The following is a 22,598-nucleotide window of genomic DNA, read 5'->3' on the forward strand; positions in this document are numbered from 1 at the left end:
TCATCTTCTCTCTCTCTCTCTTTCCTCTCATGATTGGTTCGTACAAGTCTAAAGCAAGGTACCCAGGCTCACACGTGCAAAGGGAAGAAGGGCATTTTGATTTTCTGCGTTGACTTTGTTTGGGCAATCGTTGACCAAGTTTGACTTGGCATTTTGACTCACTTTGACTTGCAAAATTTCGATTTTGGAGGCCAAATTTTTCCGTGGAGAGATCAAACTTTTTTGGGCAGTTTGACTGGGGTTGACTACAGGTCTGTTGACCTATAGAAATCTAATGTTTGATTGCAGCTTTTTCTCTCCCTTGAGCGAGCTCCTTTGGGACTATTCTGACTTGAGTTTGACTAGAAAGGAAGGTTGAATATTTTGACTGTTGACTGAGCTAATTTGAAGCATCTTTGACTGCTGATCGTTGATTGGTTAGGGCATCTTTGATCACTATTGATTGCTGTTGACTTTGACCAAAATGTGCAAACTTTGACTTTGGGGCTCATCTCTCATTGGATATTGGTTAGTAGATTTGGATAGTCAAAGTTGTTGACCTTTGACTCTTTTATTGATGTATTGGAACATTGGACCTCTCTGCTGAACATTTGATGACAATCTAATAGAAGAAGAATTTGGAAAGGGTCTTCCCCCTTGTGGGGTTTTTCCTTGGTCTTTAACCAAATCTTGTCTCTTGTTATCTGCTCTTGGTTGTCTTCTATTGTACATTGGATTTACTGTTCTATCTACAATTGCTATTTGTTATTGGAAGATTAAATTGATTTGAAAGTGATTGCTAATTGAAGTAAGAATTGCGCTGAGTGATTGTACTAAGCATAGAACAATGGAAAATTAATATTCATCATCCGAGGAAGACTCTTTCTCAGGCTGTTCAAGGATTGGGTCATCCTCTAGGGGTGACATGTTCTCATTAGTCCTCTCCATGATTGGCTCCATTGTCGATTTGGGTGTTGTGGGGATGGTGGATTATTCTGCGAGATTTCCCCTTGTTCATTCACCATATTTAGTGCCTCATAACTATTGTTGCTCTCTTTCTTCCCATTTATTTTGCTGGTCCCTTCTCCATTCACTGGGCCAACATATTTTGGGGAAGTTGCCCCTTTTCCTTTGTTGTCGTTCTGATTAGGTTGCCTAGGCTAGTTGTTGGTTTGCCTTGCTGGGGCCCTTCTTCTTTTGGCTTGCTACCATTGGTCCCCCTCTTCGAGAAGAAACAACTTCTAAGGAAGATTGTATAGCTTGTAGTATGGATCTGTACAACTACATGGGTTTGTTGTACAACTATACAGATTTGTTGTATGGATTTGTATGACCATACAAATGGTTTTCGTAGTACAACCTTCTTCTTCCTTTTACTTTGACTCCTCTACTGCTCTTCAACTTTTCTCAACTGGTTTTCGTCCTTGTCCTATGAAAAATTGAGTTTGAAATTTCTATTTTGACTTCTGTTTATGCTTTTAGTTGAAACTTCAACTACTAACTCACTAATTTCTCAATAAGATGTATGGTTGATATTAATGCTAGTCCGTCTAAATCATTATTTCATGAAAAACACCTTATAGGCTCAATAGCTAACAATAAGACTTTTCTTTTTTTCCTAAAGTGAATTACAAAATAGAGTTACTTTTCAAAATATCTCGAACCACTTCCAACATGTTCACATTGAACTTGTGTGGAAGTTCTTGTTTGAGCTACATTTCTCAACACTTCCTTTTAATGGAGTTCTTCACCAATCCAAACTTTCCTTTGAATGCTTCAAACTCCCCTTTTTCTAAGGGCTTGGTTAGAATATTACTATTAGCCATCCGTTGATCTATGGGAATATACTGGAGCTTCATTACATTGTTTTGAAATTTGGGGCTTCGTTACTTTGTTTTGAATTCTATGTTGTATGGTATGATATTTGATCTCTATGTGCTTGAATGTGTCATTGAATATTGGATTATTCGAGAGTTTGATGCAACTTTGATTATGATAGTAAATGACTATGGGATTGGACTCCTAATCAAACAATCTTGCCATCTATTGCATGCTTGATTGTGTAGAGCCACCTAGATCTCACTGTTGACTTCCCCTCCGAACCTAGCACTATGTTCTCCTCCTCCATGGCATCCCACTATATCTACTTGTTTACTTCCTTTGAGAATTTGGAAGGCTTGGGATCTACTATCTTGCTTATTGATCCTGTGTAGTTTGAAAACTTCTTCGAAGGGTTTCTCTCTCTAAATGTGCTCGTAGGAGTCTCAAATTGTTGAAATTTGATGACTAAAAAAAAGTTTCCTGCAATCCCAACCCGGTTTTAATTTCACCTTATCACTCCCATTTAGTTAAATGTTCTTTCCCATAAACATACATTCAACATATAGCATTATGGAAATGAAAATTTCAAATTAAAACACATGGGACTGTCAACACATGCTGAAAATAAATATGGACATAACCAAACTAGCAACACACATAAAAATACACAGATTTTTTGTCAACTTAGACCCAGGCAAAACCCCTTCAATCTTCTTCGGGGAAAACCTGTTAGAGAGCTCTTCAAATTTATTTATCTTTCAAGTTCAGGAAAAATACATTTGCAGACAAAACAAAACAACAAAATACAACTTATCTCTTCAGCCCAAAACTCCTTGAAAACCTTGCCCACTTTGCCTTGATTTCCATGCCCACTTGAAGCTGAAAATATGTACTGTACGGATACAATTGTACGGACTGTACGGATTTCTGTACCGCTGTATAGATTTTTGTTCAATGTTTTCATTTTTTTTCAAAAACTTCTCCCAAATGGCGTGCAACTCACAACATTCAATGTTGTTCGTACTGTACCTTCTGCTACCTTCTATGCCTTGATTTCCATGCCCAGCTTTGCCCAGAAATCACTCCTTCAGCTTGCTGCAACAAATTTCTGCTTCAGAACTTTTCTCCAGCTTTCAGCCTCTTTTCTCCAATCTGCTCATGAAGAATGAATGCAATCTCTTTTCTTTTCCCCCTTTTGTTTCCCTAAATGACTTTTGGGCAACCCTAAGATCTAATGGCTCAGATTCATTTAGATCAAGGGATGAGAATAAATGTGCATTTAATTCTCACTTTCTATTTTATAACTCACCCATTAAATAAAGTACCCACATTGTACTTTATGTCTAAAGTCACTTTTCACTATATAATTTAACATCGACTTTACCACTTATAAAGTCACTTTCACTTTATAAAGTCACACTTAGGAAAATAATTATTTTGGACACTTTTCCCTTGGTAGAGACTAACCCATGGGTAACCACTTGTCCAAGGTACATTAAAAATCAACACTCCCTCCTACCAAGGAAAGTGTTTCTCACCACATCCATTTTGTCCATGAAATGGACATGCTTGCCTCTTGGCAAGGACTTCGTGAGAACATCGGCCACCTACTCATCTGTTGATATATACTCCAACTTCATTGTCCCCTTCTGAACATAGTCCCTGATGAAATGATATCTGATGTCAATGTGTTTTGACTTGTCATGAAACACCAGATTCTCCGTGAGTTTAATGCAACTCTGATTATCACAGTGAATAACCGTCAGTCTCAACTCTTGATCAAATAGGCCATACAACAACTTGCGAAGCCAAATGGCCTCATAACTAGCTTGGCTAGCAGCCATATACTCAGCCTCAGAAAAGCTCAAAGCAACGGACTTTTGCTTTCGACTAAATGACGACACAACTACCGAACCCAATTCGAAGCAACACCTCAAAGTGCTTTTCCTGATGGAAGCACAACCTGCCCAATCTAAATCTGTGTAACCTGCCAACCTCACTCCATCTCCCTGCCTATAGTCCAAACCATAATCAACAGTCCCTTGCATGTAGCGAAGAATGTGCTTTGCAACTACCCAATGCACCTTCCTGGGCTCAACCATGAACTGGCTAAGTGTGTTCACTGCAAAGCATATATCTGGCCTAGTGTTGACTAGATACATCAAGGACCCAATAAGCTGCCTATACAATGTGGGATCCACCAAACTAGAATCTGAAGCATGAAGCTTCTTCCAGTTGGTGATCATAGGCGTAGACATGGGTCTACAGTCTGCCATGTGAAATCTGCTCAATGCATCCACAACATAATGCCCTTGCCCCAAAAAGATATGCCCCTCCTCTTGCCACACCTCAAGCCCCAAAAAGTAATGCATTAGCGCAATGTCCTTCATCTCGAACTCCATAGCAAGATCCTCCTTGCAACCACTAATCAGTCTCTCTGCCCTAGTAATGAATGTAGTATGAGCGAATCATCCCCTACAACAATGTAGTATAGGTTCAGATCTGCATCACTCTTCGTGAAACCCATCTGCTGCAAGTAAGTATCAATCCTCAAATACCAAGCTCTCAAAGCTTGCTTAAGTTTGTAGAGTACTCGCCTTAACCGGCATACATGGGTTTCTCGCCCAAGTACCTCAAAGCCCTGTGGCTGCTCAACATACACCTCCTCCTCTATAACTCTGTTTAGAAATGCGGTCTTCACATCCATCTGATGGATCTGCCAACCCGTTTCTATAGCAATATAAACAAGGGACCATATAGAAGTGTACCGAGCTACGGGAGCGAAGGTCTCATCATAGTCAACTCCCTCTATTTGTGAGAACCCTCTAGCCACAAACCTCACTTTGAACTTCTCAATGTTGCCATTCGCAGCATGCTTGATCTTGTAGAGCCACCTAGAAGTCACAACTGACTTGCCCTCAGGCCTAGGCACTACTTCCCAGACATTGTTCTTAATGATAGAGGCATACTCCTCCACGATAGCCACTCTCCATACCTCCTGGCTGGTAGCCTCCTCATAGCTAGTAGGCTTAGAGTCAACAATGCTGGTAGCCTTGGCTACATAACCGCAAAACCGCTCAGGTGGCACACCCTCCCTGTTCACCCTCTTCGGAGGACCAACGGACTCCGTGTTAGGCCCCTATACTACTAGTGTAACCCCTTATTGTTATTAGTATAACCCACTTATTATATTGATGTGCCCATGTAGTGCCCATATTGTTACTATTATGCCACATAGAAGCCCACCATTGTTACTGTTGTGCCCTACAATATTATTGTTATGTAGGCTTTGATTGTATTGGGACCACTTAGACTCCTATATATAGAAAGGAGGTATTTTCATTTGTATCATCCAAGAATTGTTCATTTATGTAATGTAAAGGAGGTTTCCCCCTCGAAGAGGCTGAATTCTAAGTCGTGGATCTCTCTTTTCTATCTTTTTGTGAGCTGGTTTCATAACATTTGGTATCAGAGCTTTGGATTCTAGGGTTTCGCTGCTCCAAACAGGTCATCGTGGCATTTTCGCTATAACTTTTTTTCTGTAACGTTTCAGAAGTCGCAAAAAAAACCCATTTGAGAAGAATTGGCGCTGAACCTTGAGTCCAAATTTCAGATCGTTTCGCACGATATTTTCGGAGATATTATCTGCGGAAGTTGGTCTTTTTGCAGACTCCTGAATTACACTCAAAACAGGTGACCTGGGGAAAATCGTCATAACTTTCTTTCTGAGCATCGGATTGAAATTTCGTAAGAAGGTCACTGCGGGAGATTGTGCATAACTTTTTCTTGGAGAATCCAATTTGGATCATACTTGTGGCATTGGAAAGAGGACACAGAGGGCTACTACAGGTCACAAGTTCAGAACTTAAAGATCCGAAAGTACAGAGTTACAGTCGTTTCAAGGTAGAGCTCCTAAAATCAAGAAAAAGCAAGATGAGGAAGTTTGATGGCAAGGATCCGGTAAATTGGATACTTCAGATGGAGCAATATTTTGATATACATGGTGTACAACTGTTACAAAAGGTATGTATTGCATCTTCATATTTAGAACCAGATCAATTTTTATGGTACAAAGGGCTTTGTTCTCGTAAAAAACTTGTTACGTGGTCAATTTTCACGGAGGAAATGATAGCACATTATGAGGATATAAAGAGCAACACCTTCTTTAGAGCAACACCACAACAATTGGAAAGAGTAAAAGGGCTTTGTGACATAATGGAAAGAAAAATTATGGAAACCAGGAAGCATACCCCTCACAAACTATAAAGATGGAAGTGTTGTTTCTCCCAGCCTTCCACAACCTACAAGGGTTACACCACAACAATTGGAAGAAAAAAGAGAAAAAAGGGCTTTGTTACAATTGTGATAGCAAATGCACTAAAGGTCATAGGTGTGCTGAGAAGAAATTATTTTACATAGAATACGAAGAGGAGGAAGAAAAGGATCAAGAAACATCAAAAGAAGAGGATATCCGTCAGGACACCACCCCAGAGAAAGAAGAAATGAATCAGACCATATCTTGTAAAGCATTGGCAAGAATTACCACTCCTCAAACTCTCAAGATAGAAGGACATATCAAGAAGAAAAAGGTGCAAGAAGTGAAATATCACATCGAGAAAGAAGAAATGAATCCAACCATATGTTGTAATTCAATGGATGAAATTACCACTCCTCAAACTATCAAGATAGAAGGACACATCAAGAAGAAAAATGTTCAAGAAGTGAAAGATCACATCGAGCATCAAGAAATGAATCCGACCATATCTTGTAAAGGACTGGAAGAAATTACCGCTCCTCAAAAGATAGAAGGACATATCAAGAAGAAAAAGGTTCAAGTAGAGAAAGATCATATCAAGCATCAACAACAAGTTCTCCAACTTTTAAAGGATAACGCCACTTCGGTGCAAAATCAAATGAAACAACAGGTAGATCAACATCGTAGTGAAAAATGTTTTGATGTGAGTGATTGGGTATTTTTACTGCTACATCTCAAGCAAGCTATTTATGAGAAGGAAATGTTGGCAATACTACATGCACTTAAAAAATGGCGACCTTACCGAATGGGAAGATGCTTCAAGGATGAGGATGTGGAAGCATTGTTTTGTGCTATTTATATTATCCAACCAAATTGGATAAACGAAGCAACGGATGAATGGAAGAAGAACGAAGAAGTATGGCCACTTATTCAAAAGTTGCAAAAGATCCCAATTCAAGCAATATTGCCAGAAATTGAAGAGGAAGGAAAAATCATATTGGAACCTGGAGCAGTCACAGAAACAAGAACCCGACAGCTACGAAATCGATCAATTTCAGAGTATCTCATCAAGTGGAAGAACTTACCCGCTGAATATTCCACATGGGAGGACAAGAATTTTATATAGAAGCATCAAGAACTACTCAAGCGTTGAGGACAACGCTTTTTGAAGGAGAGGGGCATGTTAGGCCCCTATACTACTAGTGTAACCCCTTATTGTTATTAGTATAACCCACTTATTATATTGATGTGCCCATGTAGTGCCCATATTGTTACTATTATGCCACATAGAAGCCCACCATTGTTACTGTTGTGCCCTACAATATTATTGTTATGTAGGCTTTGATTGTATTGGACCACTTAGACTCCTATATATAGAAAGGAGGTATTTTCATTTGTATCATCCAAGAATTGTTCATTTATGTAATGTAAAGGAGGTTTCCCCTCGAAGAGGCTGAATTCTAAGTCGTGGATCTCTCTTTTCTATCTTTTTGTGAGCTGGTTTCATAACACTCCGCTTCCTTCAAGGTGTCTTGAAGCCAGTTGGGCCTCCTCGTCCCTGAAGAAGCTTCCCCATAGGGAACCTCATCCTCTACCCCCCAGTCTGGTGAACTTGAAGGTTTGCCAACTGACCTTGGTGTGCCTGTACCAGCACCTATCCTCGAAGAACCTGTACTGGCACTTGTGGCTGTGTCAGATGAAGTGCCATGTGAACTCTGTACCAGTGGACTCCCTAAAGAAGTGCTCATTGAACTCGCCACTGGTGCCCCAGATGTCACTGACATTGAAGTACCTCAAGTACTAGTCGATCCAGGATCCTGAGGTCCTGCGCCTTGTACTTGACCTCCCTGCTGAGGAGAACTCTGTGACTCTCTCTCATCATACTCTCGTGATCTCCGATAGGCCCTCTCCTCCTCGAACTTCACATCCCTCCTAATCACCACTCTCCATTCAGAAGGAATGAAGATCCGAGAGGTCTTCGAAGTCTCGCTGTAACCCATAAAGATACCCTTTTCTGCCATGGGTTCCAGCTTTGTCCTCTGCTCATTAGGGATATAAGAATATGTGAGACATCGAAAGATACGAAGATGTGCCACATGAGGCTTCTCTCTAGTCAAAGCCTCCTCCGGAGTCATATTCCCCAATACTCTGTGAGGACCCCTGTTCTGAAGATAAACAATAGTATTGCAGGCCTCAACCCACAAAAACAAAGGCAACCCCTGATCATGAATCATTGCTCTAGCTGCCCCAACAATAGCTTTGTTCTTCCTTTTAGACACCCTATTCTGCTGGGGGTTGTAAGGAACCTTGAACTCTCTCCTAATGCCCTCCTGTGCATAGAGGTTAGAAAACCCACCATTGGTGTACTCACCACCATTGTCTGACCTCAAGACCCGCATATTCCTACTTGTCTGCTTTTCCACAAGAGCTTTGAAATCTTTAAAGCGATTGAAGACCTCACCCTTGGTCTTCAGGAAATATATCCAAGTCCTCCTAGAGTAGTCATCAATGAATATAACATAATACTCATAACCACCCAAAGACACATGAGACATGCAACCACTAACATCAATATGAATCAAGTCTAGTATACCTGTAGATCTGCAGTGTCTCATTGGGAATGGGAACTTGGTGTACTTTCCCAAAGCACACCCTCTGTAGACCTCATAATGCTCGACACTAAAATTAGGAATTTGAGTAGTGATCTCCCTTAGTACTCTCAAAGCTCCATGATGCATATGCGCCATCCTCTGGTGCCATAACTTGCACAAGTCTCTACTGCTAGTGGTACTAGTGCGAGTGCTACCAGATGTGCTACTCACCAATGCTCTTGGCGACTGAAAGCTGAACCTGTAAGAGCAGACTCCAATCACGTTGGCCGAAGTGATGGAAGCTCCCCTGGGATGCATCAATACCTGCCCTGCTGAGAAAGTGATGTCAAACCCCTTCTCCTCCATGGCAGACACTGAAATCAAGTTCTTCTTCATCCCCGGAACATACAAAACATCCATGACCTTCAAAGGAGGCAAAGACTCCCTCTCAAAGGTCATAGTCCCCACACCAACAACTTCACAGTGCGGTCATCTCCTAGTACAATCTCAATATCAAGTGCCCTCTCTGCAAGCTCAGAAAATAACTCCCGTGCACTTGTCATATGGCGGGAAGCCCCGCTGTCTACGTACCACACATCGGATGATGTACTCCTACTAAATGTGGAAGTAATAAATGTAAAGTCCTGGTCAAACTGTGAAGCAAACTGCTCCACCTCTGCTGAAGCTGCATTACCCTTCTTCCCCTTGTTCTCCATCTCAGGACACGTAGCAGAATAGTGTCCCATCTTTTGACTTTGGATATATCCGTATCTTTCTTCTTCTTCTTCTCCTTTCCCTTAGCCCAATCTGATGAGGCCCCTTTCTTGGCCTTCCCTTTGTTCTTCCCCCTGGCTGTCAAGACTACATCCTCCTCATCTGTTATCTTCACCCCACCACTGCCAGTCTTTCGTATCTCATGCTGCACACAATCATCCCAAAATCTGTCCCAATTGGGAGGATTCTCCCTAGAGGTAACAACATCTCCAAAGACCTCCAAAGACTTAGGAAGTCCCGCTACAACTATCCTGACTAACTCTGTGGGTGCAACTGCCTCACCAATAGCAGTGAAATCATCAGTTACCTATTTGACCCTTGCCAAGATAATGGACTACACTTTCATCCTTTGTCATCCTAGTGTTCTTCAATGGTTCTTTGAGTACCATCTCCCTGCTCTTATTGGTACTTTGATAGAGAGTGGTTAGAGTTGTCCACATCTGATATACATATGTGTTTCCTCTCACATGAGGAACCACATGATCCTTCAGATTGTTCATCAAAATCCTTTTTGCCTTTGCATTATCTTTTGTGAATTCAGCCGGTTCATCTGCAGCAGTAGGAGGTACAATCACTTGTTGCACTATGTCCCACACTACTGCCTCCTCAAACACTGTTTGAATTCTGTCATTCCAAACGACATAGTTGGATATCCCATCTAGTCTGTCCTCTATCCTTAATAACATGGCCATGACTGCTGTCCAAAATTTACAAAACCAAGAAAATGGAGAAATGAACTTTCTAGCACACCTTGTTGTCCCAAAAGTTCAGTCTGTGTGAAATTTCACCTTGCTGCCCCAAAATATCAGTTTGCTGTCCAGAAATTCAACTCGTTGTCCAAACCACTGTTTGCTGTCCCAAACTACTGTCCATTGTTCAAACTGCAATTTTCAGCGTGTAGCTCCGATACCATGTTGAAATTTGATGACTAAAAAAAAGTTTTCTGCAATCCCAACTTGGTTTTAATTTCACCTTATCACTCCCATTAAGTTAAATGCCCTTTCCCATAAACATACATTCAACATATAAAATTTTGGAAATGAAATTTTCAGATTAAAACACATGGGACTGTCAACACACGCTGAAAATAAATATGGACATAACCAGACCAGCAACACACATAAAAATACACACAGATTTTTGGTCAACTTAGACCCAGGCTAAACCCCTTCAATCTTCTCCGAGGAAAACCTGTTAGAGAGCTCGTCAAATTTATTTATCTTTCAAGTTCAGGAAAAATACATTTGCAGACATAACAAACAGCAAAATACAACTTATCTCTTCACCCCAAAACTCCTTGAAAACCGTGCCCACTTTGCCTCGATTTTCGTGTCCAGTTGAAGCTGGAAATATGTAATGTACGAATACGACTGTACAGACTCCTTATAGACTGTACGGATTTTTTTTTCAAAAAATTCTCTCGAACGACGTGCAACTCACAACATTCAATGCTGTTCGTACTATACCTTCTATTGTCTGCTATGCCTTGATTTCCATGCCTAGCGTTGCCCAAAAATCACTCCTTCAACTTGTTGCAAGAAATTTATCCTTCAAAGCTTTTCTCCAACTCTCAACCTCCTTTCTCCAATCTACTCATGAAGAATAAATGCAGTCTCTCTTTTCTTTTCCCCCTTTTGTTTCCCTAAATGACTTCTAGGCAACCCTAAGATCTAATGGCTCAGATTCATTTAGATCAAGGGATGAGAATAAATGTGCATTTAATTCTCACTTTCTATTTTATAACTCACCCATTAAATAAAGTACCCACATTGTATTTTATGTCTAAAGTCACTTTTCACTTTATAGTTTAACATTGACTTTAACACTTATAAAGTCACTTTCACTTTATAAAGTCACACTTAGGAAAATAATTATTTTGAACACTTTTCCCTAGGTAGAGGCTAACCCATGGGAAACCACTTGTCCAAGGTACATTAAAAATCAACACAAAATACCCATGAGCATCCCTCAATGTTTGAGTAAACCATCAAGGTCTCCTAGAAGAATGGGAGGAGTCAATCCCCTTTTCATCTAAAGGTTGTTGTTGCGTGTTGGAGTTCATTAGTGATATTGGCTCAACCTTTGGAGTTTGCTGCTCATCATCCTTTGTCACTGGAATAGGCTCGTGGGACTTCCTTGATGTAAAGTCTTCCTCAAGCTTTACATCCATGCTCACTACTGTCTTCCTTTGCTCTAGAATATAGACCTTATAGGCCTTTGAAGTCTCACTATAACCCAAATAAGCCCTTCTTACTATAGGGCTTCAACTTGGTCCTCTTTTCCACCAGTATATTAATTTCTAAATTCTATATTTGATTTCAATTCCTAGTAATTTTATAACCCAGAAAAATTATAAACACTGGAATTTTTAAATCAGAAAATTAAATAGCGGAAGCAAACATAGGAAGTCAATCACATAGGAAATTCCCTCCAACTGAACTTCACTTTTTATTCTCAGAACGATGAATGGCTCCCTTACTAGGAAATTGGCTTACAAAGAAATTACAGAAAATTGACAGCAAAATAAAGCCTTTCAAATCTGCCCGTGTAAATACAATCTGCACCACATAACCGTTGTACAACCCAACTGAAGCCTTTCCTCCACATGTGTATCCTTTTGAAGAAACCCTCTCGTGGCACGTGTGAGTTGCATTCCTTTTTGTGATTTGTGCTAAGAAATTGGTATGACCTCCTTGTGGAAAAAGCCTCCACTCAATCTTGTTAAAATTGGCAACTATGGCCAAACTCCATGTGGGTCATCTTATTTATGGTAGCTGATATTTTTCTTGGATCCCTCTCATCGAGAGGTGTAGGATTGATGTAAAGATCATCCGAATCTGATAAGTATTCATGGAGTTATGAATTTATTTGTGTTATAAGACAATTCGTCAAGGTCAGCTAGCAACCAAATAAACTCCGCATGTGCTCAACATTTTAGTATAAAAAGAGATGACTTGAGAGTCATTTCACACACACACTTCTATCTTGATTTCTCTCCACTTGTCTTGGGTTTTAGTGGAAGAGAAATCTAGGAGTGGAAGCCCTAGATGTTGGAGGAAAGAAGACTAAGGGAGCCGCCCTAGAAGAGATGCCCTAGATGCAGTCAAAAGGAGAAGGCTCTATGCAGGTTTATATGCAGTCAAGAGGAGGCTTTTCTAGCATCAAGGGGGGGTTTCTATAATTGTCAATGGAAGCCCTAGACGCTACCGAAGGGAAGCCCAAACACAGACCTAAAGGCTGCCTTAACGCAGACCTAAAGACTGCCCTAACGCTATCAAAGAAGGAGCCCTAACCTAACCTAGAGGACGCAACATACCCCAATCCTCCATGTTGTCTCAAGGGTAATCAAGAGGAGGATATACGCTGCCCTAATAGGTCTTAGCTGCAGCAAAAGCCATGGGTCTTTTGGAGGACCGAGCTGCTGTTAGGAGGGCTGGTATGCTAGGCTAGAAGGCCACAATACAAGGTCTACTTCAGCAAAAGAAGAGGGGACATTAAGGTCACCCTTGTCACTGTTGGAGAGCGAAGGAAAGGAGCTTGGATTTGCTCCTTGAGGACTGTGTGAAGAGGCAACAAGGTCTGTGTGAAGGCTGCCCTCATAGAAGGCTGTTCTGGGCAAGAAAACCAAGGAGAATCCTCCCTAAGATAGGCCGAGTAAGAGAGAATAAGCCGCAGGCCTGTTAGTATTGTTTTGATGATCAAAACAACCCTATACATGGAGCTATAGGTGCCTCCTCCAACAACATGTCTTCAACTAGCAGCAAAGGTATGCTAAGGCAAAGTGCATGGCAACAAAGGCACATGGGACAACACAACAAGCATGGACAACATGGCAAAGTGCATGGCAACAAAGGCACATGGGACAACACAACAAGCATGGACAACATGGCAAAGTGCATGGCAGCAAAGGCACATGGGACAGCGTGGCAAGCAGCAAGCATAGCATGGCAAGCATGGCAAGCTGTGATGGGACAGCAATAAAACAATGGGACAACAAGCAGACATGGAATGGCTATGTCATTAACAGTGGGACAACAGTATGTCACATAGGACAACAGTGACAGTATGATGTGTACAACATGGTCATGAGGTCCATCATTGTGATGATGGGTGCAGCATGGCGCAACACAATGAGGTGTAGCACGATGACGGGATGCAACACAATGACAGGTGAAGGAGTCACCTTGGAGAATCAGTTGAAGTAGTATGTCTTCGACTGATCTCATGTATCATCTTCTTAGAGATGATCTATGATCTTATCTAGATAAGTCAAATTGTTGACTTCTGTTGTAAATGTACTATCTCTCTCTCTCTCTCTCTGTTGAACTATTGAAGAACATATAAGAAGAATTGATAAGGGTTTCCCCACATTGGGGTTTGTCCCTGGCTAGTGCCACATCTTGTGTCCACTTGTCTTGGCTTGTTTTCTGCGATTTATGTTTATGTTCTATTTACAGTTTACTTTAATGTTGATGTGATTGCTAATCTGGAAAAGATATTGAGCTAACTGTGAAAATTGAAATAAATTGCTCTAAGCATAGTACATACCTAAAATTAACAAATCTCCCCATAATTTTACCTCTCATTGTTGCACAATTCTTTTTCTGATCATCCCTTGAGAAAATCACTCTCAAATCTCTATCAATTGTTGTTTCTTTCTCCTCCCCTTAGGCCTCCTTTTATAATCTCATTGACCTAAATCTGTAACCCTAATCTCCAAAGTGATGGATGGCTAGGATTAAACCCTAATCCACTTGAGATTAATGGTTGAGATTAGTGTTGATAATATCGCCGATATATCGACGATATTTGAAAATATTGCGGTATTTACGGCAAAACGATATATCGCCGAGTAAATATCGCGATATTTTCAAAATATCGGCAAAATATCACGATATTTTGAAAATATCGGCTAAATATCGCCATATTTTGAAAATAGCGACTATGTTTAAAAATTTGGAAATTTTGATTTTTTATGTTTGTCGATATTTTCCGATATTACCAATAAGATGTTTTCAGAACCCTCGCTGATATTTTGCCTATACTGATATTTTCAACACAGGTTGAGATTAAAACACATTCACTATTGTAATTAAAATTGCATTTCCTTAGTTTTCCTAGCTCAATGATTGACATTAATTAATTAACTTAATTAATGTGCTTTTACTAAGTTATATTTAGGATAAATGTAATGATCCATCTCAAATTCAAGGGAGCATAGGAATATTAGCATGCATATGATAGCTACATATGCATGCATCACATGTATCACACTAATATACATACTAGTTGATATTGAAAAATGTCTAAGTATAGGGTAATGAATTGATTTGTGAAGTAAATACCTAACTCACTACAGTATGATGAATATATCGAGCAGGGTACTTAATATGTATACCACCATCATAATATATAATTAATACATTATTCAATAATAAAGTAAATACAATAGATTATGAATTAAATTAAATTTATAAATTAAATAAATTTATAAGATAAGAATTAAATTAACACAGTTTAATAAAAGTATAAGTTTAATTAAAAGTATTAAAGTTTTTAAATAAAAATTGAAAATTCTTGAATGATTTGTTGTCTCATGAACCAAATAGATATAAACCTATGTCCATCACTCATTGCCATTATAAATTTGACTGCCTCTTCAGACCCTTCGAGATACCTGGTGACTGACAGAAGGCATGAAAAACATTATTAAAATTGGGAAGGCGATGCTACTTTGGGAATATAAGGAGGGTAAAGAGCGCATAGAGGGGAGGAGTTTTTTTTGGGATCTTTCACAGGCAGAGAAGAAATTTCGAGAAAATCACAGACAGAGAGGAAGATTGAGCCTTATTTGTTCTTGGAATTTCGGGCACGGGGGCCAGAAGACCTCTATTTCAAAGTCTTTTGGGTCTGGGAACTAGATAGGATAGTCTTGTTGAAGAATGTAACTAGGTTAGGTCTTCGTTATGTAATTTATTTGTCAAAAGAAGTTTTATTATTATTAAAAATGACTTATTAAAGCATGGGTTTTATGCTTGGGTCATCATTTTTTTGGTCAAAACCTCCATTGTAGGCTTCTAGGTTTTATATTGAGTCAATAGAGTCTTTGTCAATTTTATTAGAACCTTTTTGGGCCTTTGTATCATGTAAAAAGAATTATTTTTGAGTCAAATAGGTCATTTGACACCTCCACACCAAGTCAACCCTATCTTGATGAAGTCGGCCCACATTAGGGAAATTCGACCCACAGAAGAGGCTATATATAGAGAGGCAGTTCGATTCATTTGCACCACCACTCAATAAGTTCAATACATAAGAACGAGAGGCAGAAAAAGTGCGAAATTCCTAGAGAAGGAAGAAGATTGCAGGGGAAGACAGAATCAAAGTTTTGGGCCATCTATTTCTCACATGTGCGAAGTCACTGGGCAATTGCAGGGGTCGAAAATCTAAATTTTACCACAGGTTGAAGTTCTGCTATTGGGGAGGCTGAAATTCTGCTGCTGCAAGGTCGAAGCTGCTGATGGGAGTCTATCACTTGGGGAAAAAGGAAGGGCCTACTTGGTGGTTGGAGGAAGTTTGTGAGTCTTGGGTAATCTCATCTTGTCATTGAAACCACTGAAGGAAGAGTTTCGACTGGGTTTTCCCCTTTATAGTGGTTTTCCCTACTTGTCCGCCTACATCTTGAGTCTCTTGTTCTTGTGATCTTCATATACATATAAATTGATAATTGCTTGATGAACATAATATAATAAAGAAGTAAAAGAAGCCAACATAATTCATAAGTAATTATCAAGAAGAGGAATCAAAACCCTAATTCCTAATTCCTACTAGCATTGATTTCTCAACATGGTATCAGAGGTAAGGTCAAAGAAGGTTGAAGATCACTTTGTTGGCTTGGAGAAAAAGTTACTCCCTCTATGACAAGTTACTTAAAGATGGGGCTCAATATCATAAGAATTACAGGACAATGGATTGGAAGGATCATCTACAACTTATCTAAGAAAGTCAAAAGAAAAGGGTTCTTGGCTACACTTACAGGTACTCTTGATGATGACAATGCATGGATCATTGACAGTGGAGCGTCAAGACATATGACAAGAGAAAGTGGACAACTTCAAAATCTATCAAAGGAACAATCATCTCATGCAATAGAGCTAAGAGACAACAACAATTATGCAATCAAGGGCCTTGGAGCTACATCATTAAAGCTGGAAAATGGAGCAAAGCTACACCTCAACAATATACTCTATGTTCTAGGTTTGAAAAAGAATTTACTTTCAATTTCTTGTTTATAAGATAAAGGAGATAGGGTTGCCTTTGTAGATGGTAAAGTTTTGGTTTGGGGAAAATATTCAAGCATTGAGAAAGCAAGGGTTATTGGAGTTCGCGAAGGAAGACTATATTGAGTTATAAAACCATCTCCTCAAGCCCTAGTTCATATGGAAATCAATCCTATCGAACTATGGCATAGAAGATATGGGCATATACACTACAAGATCATTCCTTCTCTCAATCAAATGTTAAATGGCATCCCTAACATCAAGGAAGACCGTGAAGGAGTATGTAAGGGATGTGCTTTGGGAAAGAGTACAAGGAAGCCTTTTACAAGCAGTGATACAAGGTCTTAAGGAAATATTAGACCTCATTCATTCCAATGTGTGCGGGCCTATGTCTAAAAAATCACTTGGAGGCCATCTTTATTATGTGACCTTCATTGATAATCACTTTAGGAAGACACGACTCTACCTTCTCAAGGCAAAAGATGAAGTATTTGAAAAATTCAAGGAGTTTAGATCTAAAGTGGAGACCTTAACCGCAAGAAAGATAAAGACCTTAAGATCCGACAATGGTGGAGAATACACTTCAAAAGATTTAGTTACATATTGTAAGGAAGCAAATTTTAAGAGGGAGCTCATTGTTCCCTACAATTTTGAACAAAATAGAGTTGCAGAAAGGAAAAATAGATCAATTGAAGAATGTATACGAACTATGATCTTTGATCAAGATCTACCAAAATCTTTATGGGGTGAAGCAACCATGACAACAATATATATACAAAATAGAAATCCTCATAGAATCCTTGAGAATATGACGCTTGAAGAAGCATTCACAGGGAAGAAGCCATGTGTGGACCATCTTTGAATCTTTGGTTGTCCTGCATACATCCATGTTCCAAAGGACAAGCGAAAGAAACTAGATTCTATAAGGATTAAAGGGATCTTAGTTGGATATAGTCTTTCTTCAAAAGCATATAGAATCTACATCAAGTAAGGAAGACAAATTGAAGTACGCAGGGATGTTATATTTGATGAGAACCATGCCTACAAAAGATCCAAGGATATTCCAATTGATTTCGATGATGAAGATACACCTCTGTTTGAAGAAGAAGAGCATCATGATAAGACAACTACAAACCAAGAAGAAGAAGATGAAGGACCAAGTGAGCCAATTCAACCTGTAATCATACCTGAAACAAGGAAAAGGCCAAATTGGTTAAAAGCTACTCTTGAAGATGCTGAAGGACATGGAGCTGCTAAAGGAACTTTTAGAGAGAAAAATACCAAAAAGATATTCAGGTAATGCAACATATATGACAAAATTAATAGAAGCTGAACCAACTACATTTGAAGAAGCTGCTCATCAAGAAGAATCGAAAAAGGCGATGCAAGAAGAATATCAATCCATCATGAAGAATGGAGTCTAGGAAATCGTTCCTAGGCCAAGTGACAAATCAGCTGTCACGTCAAAATGGATTTACAAAATCAAACATGCTGTTGATGGAAGTATAGATAAATTCAAAGCTAGATTCGTTGCAAAGGGATTCTCTCAAAAGGAAGGTATATACTATGAAGAAACCTTTGCACCAGTGCTAGGTATACTACTATAAGATCTTGGTTCCGCTAGCTGTTACAATGGAATGTAATATTCATAAAATGGACGTAAAAACAACCTTTCTTAATGGGACCATCGATGAAGAAGTATACATTGAACAATCGAAGGGTTTGAAATAAATAGCAAGGACACACATGTTTGTAGACTTAAGAAAGCTCTATATGGCTTGAAGCAAGCTCCTAGGGCATGGTATGCAAGGATGGATGCATATCTCTTAAGAATTGGGTTCGTCAAAAGTTCTACAGATCCAAATCTCTATGTAAATAATGAACTGACCATTATACTACTATATGTAGATGATTTTTTCATTACAGGTGTGGAGTGAGGAATACAAGAATGCAAGAAGATGCTGGCAGCTGAATTTGAAATGAAAGACCTGGGACTTATGCACTATTACTTGGGTTTAGAAGTTTGGTAGAAACCTGGAGAGATATATCTAGGTCAAGGTAAATACAAAATTGAAATGTTACATAGATTCGGTATGATGGATTCCAAAACTATGACTACTCCCATGATAACTATCTCAAGAAGTTGAGAAGCTCCGACTCCAGTCTCGTTGATCCTACTAGCTATCGTAAGTTCGTAGGCTCTCTAATGTACCTGATAAATACAAGACCTGATATATGTTTCACTGTAAATATTTTTCGTCAATTTCAGTTGGAGCCTTGTCATGACCATTGGATAGCTGCTAAGCATATTTTGAGATATTTACGTGGCACTATACATCACTGCCTAAAGTATGATGGAAAGGAAGTTAAGTTGACAGGTTTCACAGATTCAGATTGGGGTGGCAGTGAGGTTGATGGCAGAAGCACTACCGGTGGATGTTTTAGTTTGGGAGTTGCAATGATTTGATGGATGAGTAGAAAGCAAGATCCTGTTGCATTAAGTAGTGCCGAAGCTGAATATGTTGCTGAATATGAAGTAGGAAAGGAAGCTATTTGGTTAAGAAAACTCTTGTCATATTTGTTTGGAAAGCCTCTGGATCCTACAATAATAAATTGTGATAATCAAAGTAGCATCAATATGTCCGAAGACCCTGTATTCCATGCAAGGACGAAGCATATCAACAACAAGTACCACTACATTAGAATTTTGGTACAAGATGGGGTCATAAAGCTACAATATATTCTGATAGATGAACAAGTAGTTGATGTGCTGACGAAGTCTCTTCCAAATAAGAAGTTTGAGTATTTTAGAAGCATGCTTGGATTGGTTGACATTGCAGATTTAGTTGATAAGGAGAGATGAAGCATCTAATGGCAGATGCTTGGGAGGACATCTGGCTGACCTATGTGTGTTTGATGTCTTGATCCCGAAGAGGGAGGGTGGCATTGGTCTTGGAGCTCTGACCTTGAATACACACTCAAATCCCTAGGTTGAGGGTTAGTTAGTAAGCTTGATGGTACCTAGACTGGTTGAAAGCTTTAGTCCATCATAGTCCCACCTGGATAGATAAACCTGGTCAGGTATCTAGTCCATGGCACTGAGTGTGCTTGAACTCTTTGTAGTTCATGTGTTTTTGAGATCTTCCATGTACTTGTATCTATATATGAATACCTCCCTAGTTAAGAGGGAGTGTTGAAGAATGTAATTAGGTTCAGTGTTCATTATGTAATTTATTTGTCAAAATAAATTTTATTACTATTAAAAATAACTTATTAAAGCATGGGTTTCATACTTGGGTCATCATTTTTTTGGTCAAAGCCTTCATTGTAAGCTTCTAGTTTTTATATTGAGTCAATAGAGTCATTGTCAATTTTATTAGACCCTTCTTGGGCTTTTGTATTATGGAAAAAAATTATTTGAGTCAAATAGGTCATTTGACACCTCCACACCAAGTTGGCCCTAACCTGATGAAGTTGGCCTACATTATGGCAATTCGACCCACAAAAGAGGCTATATATAGAGAGGCAGTTTGATTCATTTGCACCACCACTCAAAAAGTTTGATACACAAGAAAGAGAGGCAGAAAAAGTGCGAAATTCCTAGAGAAGGAAGAAGATTGCAGGGGAAGACAAAATCGAAGTTTTGGGCCATCTATCTCTCACACGTACAAAGTTATTGGGCAATTGCAGGGGTCAAAAATATGAATTTTATTGCAGGTTGAAGTTCTGCTGCTAGGGAGGCTGAAATTCTGTTGCTGCAAGGTCGAAGTTCTAGGTCGAAGCTGCTGCTGGGAGTCTATCACTTGGAGAAAAAGGAACGACTGACTTGGTGGTTGGAGGAAGTTTGTGTCTAGGTCAAAGAGTCTTGGATAATCTCATCTTGTCATTGAAACAACTGAAGGAAGAGTTTGGACTGGGCTTTCCCCTTTATAGGGGTTTTTCCCTAACTGTCCGCTTACATCTCGAGTCTCTTGTTCTTGTGATCTTCATATACACATAAATTGATAATTGCTTGATGAAACATAATTTAATAAAGTAAAAGAAACCAACATAATTCACAAGTAGTTATCAAGAAGAGGAATCAAAACCCTAATTCCTACTAGCATTGATTTCTCAACAACTCCTAGCTAGGCTGGGAGGAAAAGGGTCGGTTTGGTAGCAGGAGCGGGAACAACAACAAACTAGAAACACCTTCAAACGAGATTTTCAGGTAAGTACTTCCAAATGAATTGTTAATTTAGGTTCTTTGGTTAAATTGTAAAATTAGGGCATTAAAATTGATGTTAATTGTCAAATTTTAGGTTCTCTAGTTAAAGGTTAAAAATTAGGGCTTTAGATTCTGGTATCAGAGGATGGTTTCAAATCCTTTTGACCTTACAGGCCCTTTACATGCTCCTTTTGCTCACACTCTGAGTGGGAATAGTAAAATTTCCCGTCTTCTCGTGCTAAAGAGATTGATTGATAAATTTACAGGTCTTTCTCGTACAATTGGCGTTTTTGGGATGAAACACTACATAGTCTCTTGGACTGATTGCTTAACCCACTGTACAATCCTGGTTAAACATATGAGCCGTGGTTTGTTAACCCATAAAGTCTCAAGCCTCAGGTATCCAATCGAGTGACCAATAATCGATACAATGTGTGTTGAAAAGTGTAACTAGGTTCGATCTTCATAATGACATGTAAATATGATTTTATGTAATGACATGTAAATAAGAAAAATGAAATTATTCAATTGACTTGCTTCATGGGTTTCATGAGCAAGGACTTTGTTTTTGAGTCAAGACTCCCCTTCAAAGTCTTTAGGATTTAAATTTTATTTGTCATCTAGTCATAAAATGTAAGAGTCATTGTCATGTAATGAAGTCATGTTACACTTTGTAAAAGGTCATCTTGTCTATGTAAGAGTATCCTCCAAGAACTTGTCACCTAACCTCTTCAAGTCGGTCTAGAAACGATGAAGAAGCTGCTAGATAAAGTCGGCCTAACTCCAACTGTCAAGTCGACCTAAAGGTCAAGTGAAGAAGTGTATAAATAGCCCAACTCAGCCTCATTTGGAGACACAATTTCGGACAAGCAATTCGATCTAATCTCATCTAGAAAAGTGCGAAGAGAAGGCAGAAGAAAGGCACGAAGAGAGGTCTAAAAGGAGTCTGAAAAAGGAGCAGCAAAAGTGAAGTGCGGAGATTCTTCTGGGCAGTGCAAAGTTAGGGTAGCGAAATTTCTTTTGGGCAGTGCAAAGTTAGGGCAGTAAAGTTTCTTCTGGGGCAACAAGAAGAGATTCTTTTGAGGTCGAAGTAATGACCTAGAGATTGAGATTCTTTAGGGAAATTGTGAAGAAGCATTGAAAGAGATAGAGACGATTTTCTCTAGAAGAAGCCGAAAAGGAGTTTCTAGATCAAGAAGAAAGGCAAAGGAAGAGGCATCAAGGTTGGTGACAAGGTTCTTTAGAGGATACTAGAGTCAAGGGTCTGTGTCATGGTCTTGGTACTTATCAATTGAAGATCTAGAAGAAGAATTTTAATGGGGTTTTCCTCTCAAGAGGTAACAGGTTTTGGCCCTGGTTGGAGAAGCCTACATACTGTGTCACTTGTCTTTTGATTATGCATTTTGGTAATTGTCTTGATAAAAGAACACATTAATAAGCTAACAAAGAAAAGACTATAAGATAAAGAAGTAAAAGTGCATCACAAGCAATTATCAAGCAAAGAAATTGTTAACGTTGAATTCCCTAGATTTATCAACATGGTATGAGAGCTTAGGTGCTGAAAACAAGAAGTGGCAATGAAAAGCAAGCTGACGCACAAGAATCAATCTTCAAAGAAGGCATCAAAGCAAGTCGAAGGTTATCAACAAGATCAAGAGCTACATCATAAAAACCTAGATCAAAGAAGGACA

The 22,598-nt window shown here is 39.2% G+C and overlaps 1 protein-coding gene across 2 annotated transcripts in view; it reads left to right on the forward strand.

Moving 5' to 3' along the window:
* Nucleotides 1-22,598, forward strand: part of LOC149182468 (uncharacterized) — a 70,681-nt gene that overhangs the window by 16,320 nt on the left and 31,763 nt on the right. The gene's annotated exons all lie outside the window — the stretch shown is intronic.

This window comes from Pinus tabuliformis, chromosome 3_2 (assembly GCF_031772625.1).
Source record: "Pinus tabuliformis cultivar Carrire ecotype Pingquan chromosome 3_2, CPIR1, whole genome shotgun sequence".
In the NCBI taxonomy this organism is placed as follows: domain Eukaryota; kingdom Viridiplantae; phylum Streptophyta; class Pinopsida; order Pinales; family Pinaceae; genus Pinus; species Pinus tabuliformis.